We start from the raw sequence: 13,751 nt of genomic DNA, 5'->3' as shown, positions 1-13,751 counted from the left end.
GTACACCTTCCCTGACTAATACACCATAGTAATGAAGGCAGCTAAGTATTGACCTGTAGTTTCAGCTCTAATGTGTGAAGAGCTTGGAAGCTGTGTCTTCATCCTTATCAGAAAAAGCTGGACAAACGGAACATCAACAATTTCCTTGAGAACCAAGAGACACAGAGAACTAAGAAACTAGTTGTAGAGCTAAGGTCACAGGACAGATGTCCACCTTGAGGATGTGAGAGATAGGGACATCTAGCAGGATGCCACACCTGAGACCTATTTAGAGGGGACAGAAACCACTGGGGCCGTAAACTGGTAGGAACACTTAATGGTGATTTTGGCAGATTGCTGGAGGCCAAGTGTGGACCATTAAGAATCAAAAACTAGGAGGACCACAGTGTTAGGGGGACACCACAGTCCTTGTGCCTTTTCCATCAGGAGCCCCACCAAGTTCTCACAGGGAGGATCCTAGAAAGACGATGGAGATAACACAAACCACCTTGAAGCAGACTGAGGGCCTTCTTCATAGCCATCGTCACAGGGCAAGGCATCAAGGAAACAGACTGAGACACTGCAGCTTAAAGGAGGAGTGGGGGGGTAGAGGGGAAGCGGTATCCCTGAAGAATCACTTGTGAGGGTCCCAGCACCGAGACCCAGGGCCACTAAAAGACTGACACTTCATCACAGATTCTAGAACATTCTCCTCCACCATACCAGCAGGCTTTAGTACTACCATGGATTATAGCTGAAAGAGCTGTAAAAACTCTAAGAAGGAGCACATAGGATGCTCAAAGTCAAGAAGGGAGACAAAATAAGGATGGGCACTCACGGCACTAGAAGCTTCTAGTACCTACAGCTACAAAAGACATTAAACAGACCCCAATCCTGGCCATATTAACATATATCCTCACCCCAAAGGCCTCTTTACCTCAGTTCCTATAACCCAACACCATTTGTATGCTTCCGCAAAAGAAAGTACAAGGAAAGTCAAGAAGGACTCAGAAAAGACACAAATCCTGGAATTATCAGACGTGGAATTTAAAATAACTATACTGTTGATGGTTGTTGATCGTTCTACTGGAGAAGCAGACAACACTGCTGAGAGATGGATTCTTGCCGTCAGTGAGAATCAGGAGGGCAGGGGCACCTGGGGTCTCAGTCAGTTAAGCCTTCGACTTCAGCTCAGCTCATGATCTCACAGTTCCTGACTTTGAACCCCGCATCGGGCTCTGTGCTGACAGCTCAGAGCCTGGAGCCTGCTTTGGATCCTGTGTCTCCCTCTCTCTCTGTCCCTCCCCTGCTAGCACTCTCTCTCTCTCAAATGTAAATAAACATTAAAAAAATTTTTTTAAGCATTTTCTAAATTCTTTAAAAAGACTTACAAAGCAGTATAATCGGTAGGCTAAGACAGGAGAGAAAATGGAATCAGGAAATGTTCAATGAAAACCGGAGAAGGCAGAACACAAAGGGGGAAAGAAGACAGCGCAGTAGTTTTTGGCGAAAGACAAGCAGATTAAAGTGAGCACAAATGTAGAGCCAGAGTAGAAGGGAGCTCGATTCCTGCGAAACTCAGGCAGTGCTGCAGATCACAGGCGGAACGGAACGTGCTGGGGCGGCCCGGGCAGGGGGTTTACAGGCATTTCACACCATTCACAACGAGAGCGTCCACACACAGAAAGGTGAAGTGTTTTTGTTAGTTTTATTGTATATAATCTACGTTAGTATTGTTATAATTATATATATTCAATTTTCTTGAATTGTTAAAAGAAACTTGTAATTAAAAAATGTTAGAGACTTGGAGAAAGCTGAAACCCAGTGCCTAACGGTCGAAGAGCCATTAAGAGCCCAGAAAAGAGAGGCACCTTGTACTGCAGAAGGACAGCAGAGGAGGGGCTGAAACCAGGAGGAGCGGCCGAAGATGTGGAAGAGGTTCCCTTCCCAGCCCCGCAGGAGAAGGAACGTTTACTCACTGAGAAACAGGGCCCCAGGAAGACTGGGTGTCAGGGAAGTGGGGAGGGTGGGGGCTGGGGGGCTGCTGGTTTTTACTAGAAGCCACGTGGAAATATGTGACGTTGAAACCGCTGTGTCTATTTCTTAACGATAAAAATTAAAGTAAAACAGGTGACGGCAACCACCCCCAAATTATATCCCTTCTGAGCTTGGTCCCTGGGATGGTTTTCTCCACTCGGGTCCAGGGCAGACCAGGAAGCAGGTGCTCCATGAGCCTCCCTGTGGCACCTCTGCNCCCGGCAAGGGTGGGGCCAGGAGGCTGGGAGAACACGTGTTTGGTCCAGGGACTAGAGGGTGCTCCTGAAATGACTTCTACATTTCTTCCCAACTTAGTCCTCGCTTTCACTTTCCCCCCAAACTGGATAATCTATCATGTCCCCTGCCTTGCTTCAGGCGATGCTATTTATAACAATAGAAACAGCATTTTTGGCTTGTCACCTTTCTCCAAAGCAACTCAGATTGCCTCTAAACCTTAATGTGCATTGTAAAGTACTCTCGAATATTGTTACGATGCAGATTCTAATTCAGCAGGTCTGCGGCAGGGGCCTGCCAGCCTGCACTTCTAACTGGCTTCCCGGTGAGGGTGGTGTTGTGGGTCCAGGGACCACATCCCCAGTAGCAAGGGGACAGGGGGCAACTTGACAGGGTCATGGAAACATCCTCTATCTTCATTATGGTTGTGATTACACAGGTATATACATTTGTGAAAACACACTGGACTGTATACTTAAAATGGGCGCATTGTATTAAATACATATCTAAAGTACCCTTCAATAAAGTCTATTTTAAAGGAAAAAATTCAGGGGCAGCGCCTAGGCGGCTCAGTCAGTCAAACATCCGACTCTTGATTTCAACTCAGGTGATGATCTTGCAGTTTGTGAGTTCCAGCCACATGCTATCAGCGTGGAACCTGCTTGGGATTCTTTCTCTCCCTCTCTCTGCCCCTCCCCCTCCTCAAAATAAATAATAAATAAACTTTACAAAAAAATAAACTTTACAAAAAATTCATTCTAGAGGGGTTGTAGATCTAAATGTGAAAGATGAAACAATAAAGCTTTTAGAAGAAGCCATAAATCTTGGGGAAGACAAATCTTTCTTGAATAGAATTCAAAAGATAATTAACCATAAGAATTATGGGTTATAGTTGACATGATTGGACTATGTTAAAATTAAAAACTTCTATTCATCGGCAGACTCTATCCAGAAGGTGAAAAAGCAAGCCATAAACTGGAGACAGATATCAGTAATATGTATATTTGACAAAGAACTCCTATCTATCATATATAAAGAACTACTACAATTTAATAAGAAGCTGACAACCTAATAGAATAACAGGCCAGATGCTTGAGGAGGCACTTCACCAAGGACACTATCCAAAATGGCCAATAAGCACACAAAAAAGGTACTAGACTTAATTAGTCATAAGTGACATGCAAATTAAAAACCACAAAATTTTTTGTTTTGGCCCTACACCCACCTGAATGGCTCAAACAAAAAGACAGAAAATAGCACATGTGGGCCAGGATGCGGAGCAGCTGGGACTCATCTGTCACTGATGGGGGCGTAGTTCAGGACAACGTTCCTGGAGAATGATCTCCTGGAGCTGACTGTCTGCATACTCTGAATTGGCAGATCGATTCCCGGGTGGAAATACAGGCTCGTGTCTCCAAAAGAAAGATGCAGGAGTGGTCACAGCAGCCTTCTTCATGATGGCAAAAAATTGGGAACAACCCAAAAGAGCCGTCACTAATAATGCAGATAAAATGTGCAATGTTCATAAAACAGATTGTTCCTGGCAAACTGGTGAAAAAGGTAGAGCCCCGTGCAATTCGTGGACGTGGCTCAGGTGGCCAGACAGGGTACGCAGCACTTGAACAAACAACCAGTATTGTTTTAGTACCTCAATGTCCCAATCAAGCATTTGGGACACACTTACACCAAAACTTGTTATTATATTGAACATCATTATTATTCTTATCAAGCACACTATTATTTTGTCCACATTCCTGCTCTGTTTCCTGATCTGGGTGCTGGTGACAGGGGTGCATACACGTTGTGTAACCCCCCGCCCCCGAGCTGTGCAATTGGGGTCTGCACGTTTATTTGAAATAAAAATAAAACTAATCCTGGCCTATGTCCCATTAGGAGGCCCCTGCCTCGTCTTGCGTCTCCCATCTGGTCCCCTCGCTGCCACGCGTGACCCTTCGGACCTGAACATGCATCTTAGCTCGCGGCCCCTGCTCAGAACGCCCCTGTGGCTGGCCCTTGCCCACAGGACAGCACCTGTCTCGTTGGCTCGTTCCCCAGGGCTCTCGGTGGCCTCTCCTCCCTCTGCCCCGGCGCCCTCCCGTCTTTCTGTCTGACGCTGCCACTAACCATACCTCCATGGCTTTGCGTAGGCTGGTTCTCTGCTTAGAAGGCCCTCCCCACCTGTGTGCCGGCAAAGACTGTGTTATTCTGCCAGACTCGGCCCAGGCGGCTCTGGGGGTCTCTCCAGCTTCCTCAAGCCGATCCAGTGCTCCCCTCCTTCAGCCCCGTGGTGACTGTGTGCGTGCACGTCCGTCTCCTCGGCACAGCACACGCTTGGGGGGCTGAGACTCTAGCCATCTCATCCTCTTCTCCCCAGCACCTGGCAGGGTGCCCATGGAGGGGGCACGCCGGGCACAGGTGAGGGACGAACAGGTGGGTAATGGAGGTTACCGTATGGGCATCAGGCATACACTGCTCTCGCTGAATTTGAGATCCGGCAAGGATCCCTCAGAGCTTGCTCTGGGTCCCCCGCCAACGGGCAGCGCAGGCCAGCCTCATGAGTGTGACCTGCTCCTTACTGTGTGTCTGATAGACGGCATTCTGTCTAATTCCCTGTTGGAAGGACACTGTCAGCCCCATTTTACAGAGGAGGGCAGGCGCAGACAAGACCCGAGACTCGTCCAAGGTTGCATGGCTGGTGGGGGGCAGAGCCCACACTTACTACACAGTTTCTGTTCTGAATAACAACCAGGTTTTGAATCACGAAAACGCCCCTCGGAACAGGAAAGGCAAGGGAGGAAGTGTGGGCACCCGCTCTGCCCAGCAGCGCTTTGACTCAGGCGGTCCTTCAGGTCTCTCTCGGTTCGGTCTCTGTGGGTGGCCACCCCCTCTCCTGTGGAGTGGCCCATCGGGAAGGGGCATCACCCCAAGCCCCGGAACATGGCGTGCGGCTCTGTCCAGAGACTTTTAACTCCTGCCCGAGATTTTCAGGTTTTCAACAAAACAAAAATCTGATTCACTGTTTCCAAGCCTACACGAAACACAAGACCTTTATTTTTCTGCCACTAACAACCCAAAAAAAAACCCAAAAAAAAACAAAACAGAAAAAAAAAAAGACCCTTGATGTCTTAGAAGACTTTTGAATGCTGCTCATTTCACACCAAACATTGTTCATGACAAAGACCGGAGAATGAAGACAGAAGGAAATGAATAGCATTACAATAAAACACACCCGCTAATAAATAAGAGCCTGGCCAATGAATCCGACTCAGAACATCCCACTGGCAAGAATAAATGCCCCAAAGCTTCACTTAAGCCAAATAATCTCAGAACGGACGGCTCCCCTGGGTGGGAAGGAGAAGCTAATGCATCCGGGAGGCTGCCAGTGGGGAGTCTGTTTGGGATTTTTGCAGCAAATAGGGCATTAGCCACATTCAAGGTGAAAGAAGGGAGACATGTAGCTTTGGGGACAGGGTGCTTTTATCCAGGGACAGAATGGGTAGATCTGGCTCTTTCCAGCGGATTCCCGTAACGTGCAGGCCAGTGGCCACTCCAGAAATTCAGCAGAGCCATGCTCAGGGGCGAGGCCAGCCACTCCCAACTGGCTCAGCTGGAAAATTAAGGCCAGAGATTTGGGCCATAAAGATGAACACCGGAGGGGGACAAAAATCTGCTTTGGGAAGATTTCCATTCCGAGCCTGCTGCGCAAAGCGGCCACCGCGTGAGGGGCGCCCCCACCAGAGGAAGCTGCGTTGCCGAGGCGGAGACCTTTCGAGCATGGAAGACCACACCCCACACTCAACATCTGAGGGTCATCCCCTTCCTCATGGTCACTCGGGAAGCCCAGACGGCACTGTCTCACCAGAGCGGGTGCACAGCAACAGCAAAGCCCAGTGAGATGGGTTCGGAGGAGGCACGGTCAACATGAACCAGGACGAGAGACGTCGGTCGATAACCACAAAATCTCACGTTCGTAGAACGGTTTGCTGTTTTCATAGCCATTTCTCACCCACTGTCTCCTCAGAGCAATTCTGCGTGGCAGGGAGGCAAGGGCTCTTTATCTCCATCTTGCTCGTGAAGAAACAAAATCTTGGGACGGTGAAGTGATTGGCTCAAGGTCAGCGAACAATCATGGAGTTTTAAGGCTCTGAGGGTTCCTGGTCATGACAAACAAGTGCACAGATGACTAATCGGGGCCACCGGGCTTCAATTTCAGTTTTACACCCACAGCAGACATGGGCAATCGATCACAGAACTCTGGAACGGAGCTCTGTCCTTCTAACCCAGCCATAACCAGCTGCCTGGGATGGCTGTGAGGATGGAATGCAGGTGCCATCCCAAGTCCTATCTCATTGCTTCACACAGGAGGAAACTGAGTCAGAGGGGAGAAGGGACTTGGCCAAGACTGTCCAGTGGGGTAGTGGCCCAGACCCCAAGTCTCCTCCTGCTGAGGCTGGTGGCATCTCCAGCATGTCACACCTGCTGGGTGAGCAATTCCCCACCAGAAGATACACCAAAAAGGCTGAAGAATGACGTTCTCCGTGACCCACCGGAGCAGGGTGACTTCTGCACAGAGCATGGGGACACACTCCTTTCCTAAGAAGCAGGGCCTCTGGGGGGTGTTTAAGCCTCCGCACCTGGCAGGGTCGGGGCCATCAGAAGTTTGATTCTGGATCTATTCATGTCCAGGTAGACAAGTTGAGGCTCTTGGCTGTCAGCGTCTAGAGCCCGGGAGGGGGCCTGGGCAGAGACGTGGCAGTCGTGAGCTGCAGAGTCCTGGCACTTCTAAAGCCATGAGACTGGATGAGACCATCTGGGAGGGAGAGCATGGGGAGAAGAGGCCCCAGGCACTTTGACCCTGAGGTTGGGGGTTATGGTGGAACCAGAAGAGAGAGGTAGGAAGTGGTGGGTAAGGAAGGACAAAAGCTGAGACCAAACCAACACCGTGTTTCAAGGAGGGGGGACTCTCACGTGTGGCTGGGTAGACTAAGAATGGACCCCTGGGCTTAGCCACTTGGAGGCCATCAGTGACCTGGATAAGAGCTATTTCAATAAGGGCCTGGGCGGCTCAGCGTGTTAAGCATCTGCCTTCAGCTCAGGTCATAATCTCACGGTTCATGAGATCGAGCCCCGCATCAGGCTCTGTGCTGTCTGTAAAGAGCTCACTTGCGATACTCTGTCCCCCTCTCTCTCTGCCCCTGCTCCCCGCTCATGCACGCTCTCTCAAAAATAAATAAATAAATAAATAAATAAAAACAACAACAACAAAACCCACCCAGTTTTAATTAGTTAAGAGAGACACAGCCTTAAGGTAAAAACTCTGTACGACAACAACATTAAGGCGGAAAGAGATTGGTGCATTCCCTGTGAACGGTCTTGTGCTCTGCTCTAGTCGGGTGTTCTCCCAGACTTGGACCCTTAGAGAGAAAGCCACCCTTCCCCTCCTAGGCCACTTTCTTCCGAGACCTGAAACACCCCCTGAATGTACAGTCCATGCCACCACAATCTCCCCTAAGGGCCAGGAGAGACAGGGTTTGCAGCGACAGAGAGGCCCTTCCCCCGGATGCCCCCAGGACTGGGGGAACTCCACGCACCTGTCTTTCTGTCCATGAACAGGGATGACCACAGGCCATGGCACCCCAGGTGTGACGGAGGCTAACAAGTCAGGTTTGGAAAAGCATCTGAGAACTGAGACTGGAGCCTGGGACAGAAATGTGAGGTGTCACTGCTATTCAACTGCATGTTTCCGGCTGCACCAACCATACTCGAGTCTCTTTTTTAAAAAAAGGCCATTTCTTCTTAGGAAACTTCAATGAATCAGATAGTCCTCACTCAGAGATAAGGAAGGATGTACTAATGTCAGTAAGACGTAGTTTTACTTCATTCCAACGTCTGTCCCCTGAAATAACAATCTATGAAAGCTCAGTAGTGCTGGCGCGGGGCTTCTGTTCACCTTCGGATGAAAAAACATGGGTCATCACCACCAAGACTTCCACAGAAGTGTGCTTTTATCATAATAGCTCCAAGCAGAAGCACACAGATGTTTACAAGTGGTAGAACCAGTTGATTGAGAAACCGCAAACATCCACACAGAGCCCCCCAACTCCGCAGCGAACGGGGGGAGCCCACGAGGCCCACCATCGGGTCTCAGTGGAGGCAAGAGGGAACGTACGGTGTGAAGTTCAGGGACAGGCAAAGTGAGTGGGGGGTTAGCGACAGGGAAGGGGCCTGAGACCCTCCCCGCCAACCCAGGGTGCCGTAACCCTCCCCCCCCCATTAAGTACTTGGCCACGTGGGCGGCCAAAACTCAAGAGCTGTGCACTTCAGGTTTGGGAAGTGAGGCCCCGTGATTTCTCTCACTGGGATGCAGCTGAGATTGGAGGGCAGGGCGAGAGGCAGGATCTCCCCGGGCCGGCAGCTGGCACCAAGAGGAACCAGGACGGGGCCCACGGCAGCGGCTGGGGACGGCCCTAGATACTCTGCCTAACCTTACTTTTCACTGTTGTTTCCTTGACTGTAAAGACAGCACATGCTCTTGGTAAAAACAAAACAAAACAACTCCCAAAAACCAAAAGAGAGGGACACAACTGCATGGTACAGAGGGACCTCACTCTGGGGGTGCATCTGCGAGGATTCAAACTCTTCCTTGGGTAAACAGGACTTCGATGAATACTGACGGGCAGAAAAAGTCTCTGAGATAATTTCTTAGAAGTGGAATTCCTAGAGTGGAGGGCTTATTCGCTTCATCTGTTGGTAAATATTGTCAAAGCCACTGTGTATGTGTGCCCGCTGCCCTTACTCCACCTTTTGGTCTCTGCCAGTGCGATCGGAAAAACCGGCATGCCCCTGTTGTGTTATTTTGCACGCGATTCATTACAGATGAAACACGTCGCCCAGTGTGTTCAAATTGTTTACTCGTGTCTTTAAGAATTTTCCTCTTGGGTCAGGTTCCCCGATTCTGGACCTGGCAAATATCGGTCAAGGGCCAAGCCCGTACCACCCGTTTTGCACCACTGGCCCCTCTGGCTTGAAGCATGTGCGGGGGCACCTGCTGTCACCATGAAGAACAGAGCCGAGCTGTCTCCACAGCGACTGTCTGGCTCGAAAACCCTAAAATATTTACTATCTGGACCTTTACAGAAAAAGCTTGCCGACTCCTGCCTCTCATTGATTTTTTTTTGTAAATTAGGAGACAGCTCTGTGCTATATATTGCCCTGTATTTAACTCATCACTTCGGTTCTGCCTCCAGCCCCCACCTCCCTCACAAATAACCAAGTCAGAAGCACGGCTTTAAAAGCGGAAGCTGTCAGACTACCTTCGTTTGAAACTCTTTGGTCTGCATTAATGTATGGGGTGGTATTTTTATACCCATTTAACACATGTGCAGTTGAGGCTCAGAGCTTGATGATTTCCCTGAGGTCATGCAGCCTGTGGGTTGCAGAGTCAGGACGGATGTCCTGTCCGCCTGGCTCTGAGACCACAGATCTTGCCACTAAAGTATCTCGCCTCCTCGTGGACGGGGCCAGCCCCAGGGGGTGGCAGTGCCTGGAGAAGAGGAAGGTCTGCCTAGGGGGGAGGGGGCGTACGTGGGACAGAGTACAGGGAGGGGCTTCCTTGTCCCTGCCCCATGTGTCTGAGGGCTGCCCACTCCTAAGTGGGACTGGGGCCAGCAAGAAGCCTACACCTTTGAAACGGGGTAGGGAGTTTGCATGCCCCTCCCTCTGGCTCAGCCACTAGCGAGGAGAACCACCCTCGGAGGAAGGATCCCCCAGCTGCGTGGAGGGGCTGTGACGGATGTGCCTGAGTGAGCTGGACCACGGGGCTGGTGCAGGAAGAGAGGGCGCAAGCCCGGAGAGACGGGCACACTCATACCATCCCTGGCACAGGACAGCCGAACACAAATGTGACCATGACCATCAGCATCTCAGATCCCTGAACAGATCACAACCAAAACAGCCAGCCTGTTACCACCACAGACCACAGCGCAGGGTGAGCTCACGGAGCGCTAGGGGACGAGGCACGGGGCATGTGGGCCCGCTGAGGGCTGGCTCTGGGCATTTACCACTTGCGACTGTTCTTAGAAGCAAAGCGTTTTTAAGGCACTTCCTCAAAAGTTGCCTTTTTCCGTTTCTTTCTCATCCTGCTTTTAAATCAATTCAAACATGTTCCCGGCTGATCGGATAATGCAGTATAGGCACACGGCTACCAGGAAGGTGGGGTTTGTAGAGAGGTAACCGCGTCGGACTGTGTGGGAAAGCAGGGGTTCCAGCCCTCAGCCTGGACCCCAACATCCGCCCTCTTTTCCCCTGACGCCAGTAATGCCAGCAAAGGTTGTCATTTGTCACGTTTGTGTTTTCTTATTTTATGCTTGGTGTAACCAGCAATCCTGAAAATAATCAGTATTAATATCCGGGTTTCAAGGGGGAGAAATGCCTCTCGTGGAGCTGACGTGACAGCCGGTCCAAGGTCGAAGGCTGAGCACAGATGGGCACATGTGGGGCCACCGGAGGCCACGCCCTCCCACCGGCCCAGCCGGCCTCAGACCTGACAGTTGGAACATAGGCCTCCGACTGCCTTCTTGCCTTGATGTGACCAAACCTGTCACAGATTGGGTGCCAAAGACTGGCAGGTCATGCTTGTGTCAGGGTAGGCGCCTGGGACTCCTGGGTCCCCATCACCAGGGAGTGTTCCTCTGAGGCTGAGCACAGAGCCAAGGCAAGACCTGGTGGAAGGCGGCCTTAAGACTGGCTAGCGGAGCTCCGCTGGTCCTCCTTCCACGCTCCTTGTCACGATAAGCATCTGAGCGCCGGGACCCAGCGTGGAAGACCACGCAGGACGCACAATGGGCGGGGAGCAGGCCATCGTCCACCGCCCCTCCCCCGCCCCCACCTGCCCGGACACACAGCCCTTCCGTCCTGGGTAGCAGGGAAGCAGGAGAAACACTAGGTAGGAAAGCGAGGAAGACGTTGGGACGTTGCTGTGCCTGCGCGGCCTCAGCCTGGAACCTTCTGCCAGTCCCCGCAGCCTCTGAGAGCAGCCAGGTTCCAGCCTCGCCTCCCACCGTCCTCACCCGCAGTTCTGTTCCGTCTCATTGGCGTCTCCGTATACTCTGGCCAAAGCATACCCAGACGGCACAGCGTGAACTACTTAGGGCAAGGACCCTTGGGTGTTCTGTCCCTTCTGCGTGTCCCCCACGGTGCCCAGGGCAGAGTCACCAAGACAGTGCCCGTGGCAGATTCAAACAAGGGCCATGGTCCTTAGAAGAACCGTAAGGTTCACAAGTCTTCTTAGAAGATCACCACATGATGAAGGGATAAACAAAACCGGGTCCATCCACGTGGTGGGATACTACTCAGCCGTAAAAAGGAAGAAAATTCAGACGCAGACCACAACCCGGGTGAGCCTTGAGGACGTGGTTCTCACCGCAAGAAGCCAGTCACGAAAAGACTCACGCTGTGCAGCTCCTCTTATATGAGGTTCCAGGGGGAGTCATACCCACAGAGACAGAAAGCAGGGTAGATGCCAGAAACTAGGGGGTGGGGGGTTGGCATCAGTGTTTAGTGGAGACAGAGTCTCAGACTGGAAGATGAAGGTCCAGACGAGGATGCACAAGTGTGAATGTCAATACCACCCAACTACAGACTGAACAGTGGGGCAGAAGGTAAATCTCACGCTACGTGTGTTTTACCACAATTAAGAAAAAAAATGCATCAAGGATCATTCGAGCCCTGACTCAAGACTCTGTGGACTGGCAGGGCGACCCGACTTCCGTTTTCATACCGGTGCTAATAAAATCCACACAGGTCCAAACCCCCTTCCCGGAGTGTGGCAAGGCCCAGTACCAGGCTCCCTCTGGGCCTCAGATCACCTCTGACCCTCGGCAGAATCACAATGTTTTACAGACTCCTTCGGGGTGGGAAGAGGTGGACATTCCGAGAAAGGACAGAGGTGGGAGTTTTAGCCTAAATCCTCGCCCTCGTATTAACCCACAGCTCACAGGGTCTCCAGTGCACATACTGCATGGAGTAAACATTCAATAATTGTCAGGTGACTGACTGGCGCATTTTTCCCTTTCTGGAAGGTTGATGACCTTACACCTTCAGGAGAAGCTGTAAATGTCAAGAGAAAATTTTTGAACTACAAATCAAAGGCTTCGAGGGCAGTCTGGGCACAGGGGTCAGTTCGGTCCAAGACCAGGATTCAGCAAATGGCCCTGTGCTGACACTCTCCTGAGCTGGTGCCGGAAGAACACAGGGGACACAAACCCCAGCTCTGGCAGAAAAGTCTGAGCCAACAGCCTTGGCCTCCCGGTGGCCCCGCCCCCTGTGCTCTGCACTCGCCTTCCCTCCCTGTGCCTCAGGGCTCAGCACAGCTCGGGGTGGGGGTGGGGGGCTTCCAGCCTAACCCTGGGCTGGGGTGGTCAGCGCCCCCGGGGAAGGGGGACTGCGCCCGGGCCCCTCCTGGCTGTGCTGGGAACCTGGGCCCGTTGCCTCCCCATAGGAGAGGCGGTCCCTCCCCTCTGCACCCCGCAGGAGCCTCTGAGTCAGGTTTCGCTGTGGTCTGGAAACTTCCTGTCCTTTCAGGTGTTAGAAAAGGTTCTTTTCCTCTCTGCGGGCAGGTGCACCGACGGGCCACTGCCACAGGGGTGTGGGGACCCTGTCAGGGGGAGACACCCGGAGGGAGACCGACTGTTTGGGAGAGGCACGGAGGGGACACAAGGAGGTGGAAAGTGGAAGAAATAAAGCTTGGAAGGGAAAAGGCGGGGGTGGGGGAGGCAGGGAGAGTGAGGTAGAGGAAGAGGGGAGGCGGAGAGAGGCATGCAGAGGGCAAGCCAGCCCATGCCCCTCACGTCGCCCCCACCCCGCNCCCCACTGCGCCCCCCACCCCCGCGTCCGCTGGTGCCTACCTGAGGCGCTCATGCTCCGCCAGCCGTGCTGGCCGCCTCCTCCGCGCAGGCCGCCGGCTTTCCCCTGGGCCCGGCCCTGCCTGGCCGTCCGAGGGGCACCGCCCGCCCGGGGGTTGCAGGGCCGGGAGGGGGCTGTGCGCCGCCCAGGCCGGAGTCCGGAGGCCAGAGGAGGTGAAAGAGAGAAAAAAGGAGAGAAAGTGTGTCATAGGCAGGCAGGGGGAGGGAAATGCAAAACCCGACAGGAAATGAGACTATAAAATGCAAAAGGTTAGAAGGAGATAAGGAAGAGGGGGCGGGGCGGGGTTTGGGTCCTCGGGCGGTAGGGAAGTGGAGGCTGAGGGGAGAGCCGGCAGGCTAGGGGTCCCCTGCCCCTGGTTGGGGAGCCCCGGCCCTAGCCGCACCCTCATCGGGCGCAGGTGTCGTTTTGGGCTGGGACGCCCCCTCCTTTGGCCCTGGGTGGAGCGTTTAGGCGGCTGCCCCGCAGAAGCAACTTGTCACGTTTTTAAGAACTTCCAGACCTGTCCTTAGGATTTGGTGGGAAGCTTTTCCCACAAAGGAGGGGGAAACAAGGAATTCGTGGCCTTGGGTCCTTCCAGG

At 52.4% G+C, this 13,751-nt stretch overlaps 1 protein-coding gene across 2 annotated transcripts in view; it reads right to left on the bottom strand.

Annotated features, from left to right (window-relative positions):
* The window catches only part of CARD11 (caspase recruitment domain family member 11), a 111,648-nt gene extending 98,316 nt beyond the window's left edge, over nt 1-13,332 (bottom strand). For both annotated transcript variants that reach the window (XM_077758770.1, XM_077758771.1), the window contains exon 1: nt 13,155-13,332. The gene's annotated coding sequence lies outside the window, so the exon portion shown is untranslated. The remainder of the gene's footprint in view (nt 1-13,154) is intronic.
* Between the last annotated feature and the right edge of the window lie 419 nt (nt 13,333-13,751).

Source organism: Crocuta crocuta, unplaced genomic scaffold, assembly GCF_008692635.1.
Source record: "Crocuta crocuta isolate KB4526 unplaced genomic scaffold, BGI_CrCroc_1.0 scaffold273, whole genome shotgun sequence".
In the NCBI taxonomy this organism is placed as follows: Eukaryota; Metazoa; Chordata; class Mammalia; order Carnivora; family Hyaenidae; genus Crocuta; species Crocuta crocuta.
The sequence above is the reverse complement of the archived record's forward strand: the minus strand, read 5'-3'. Positions and strand labels throughout refer to the sequence as shown.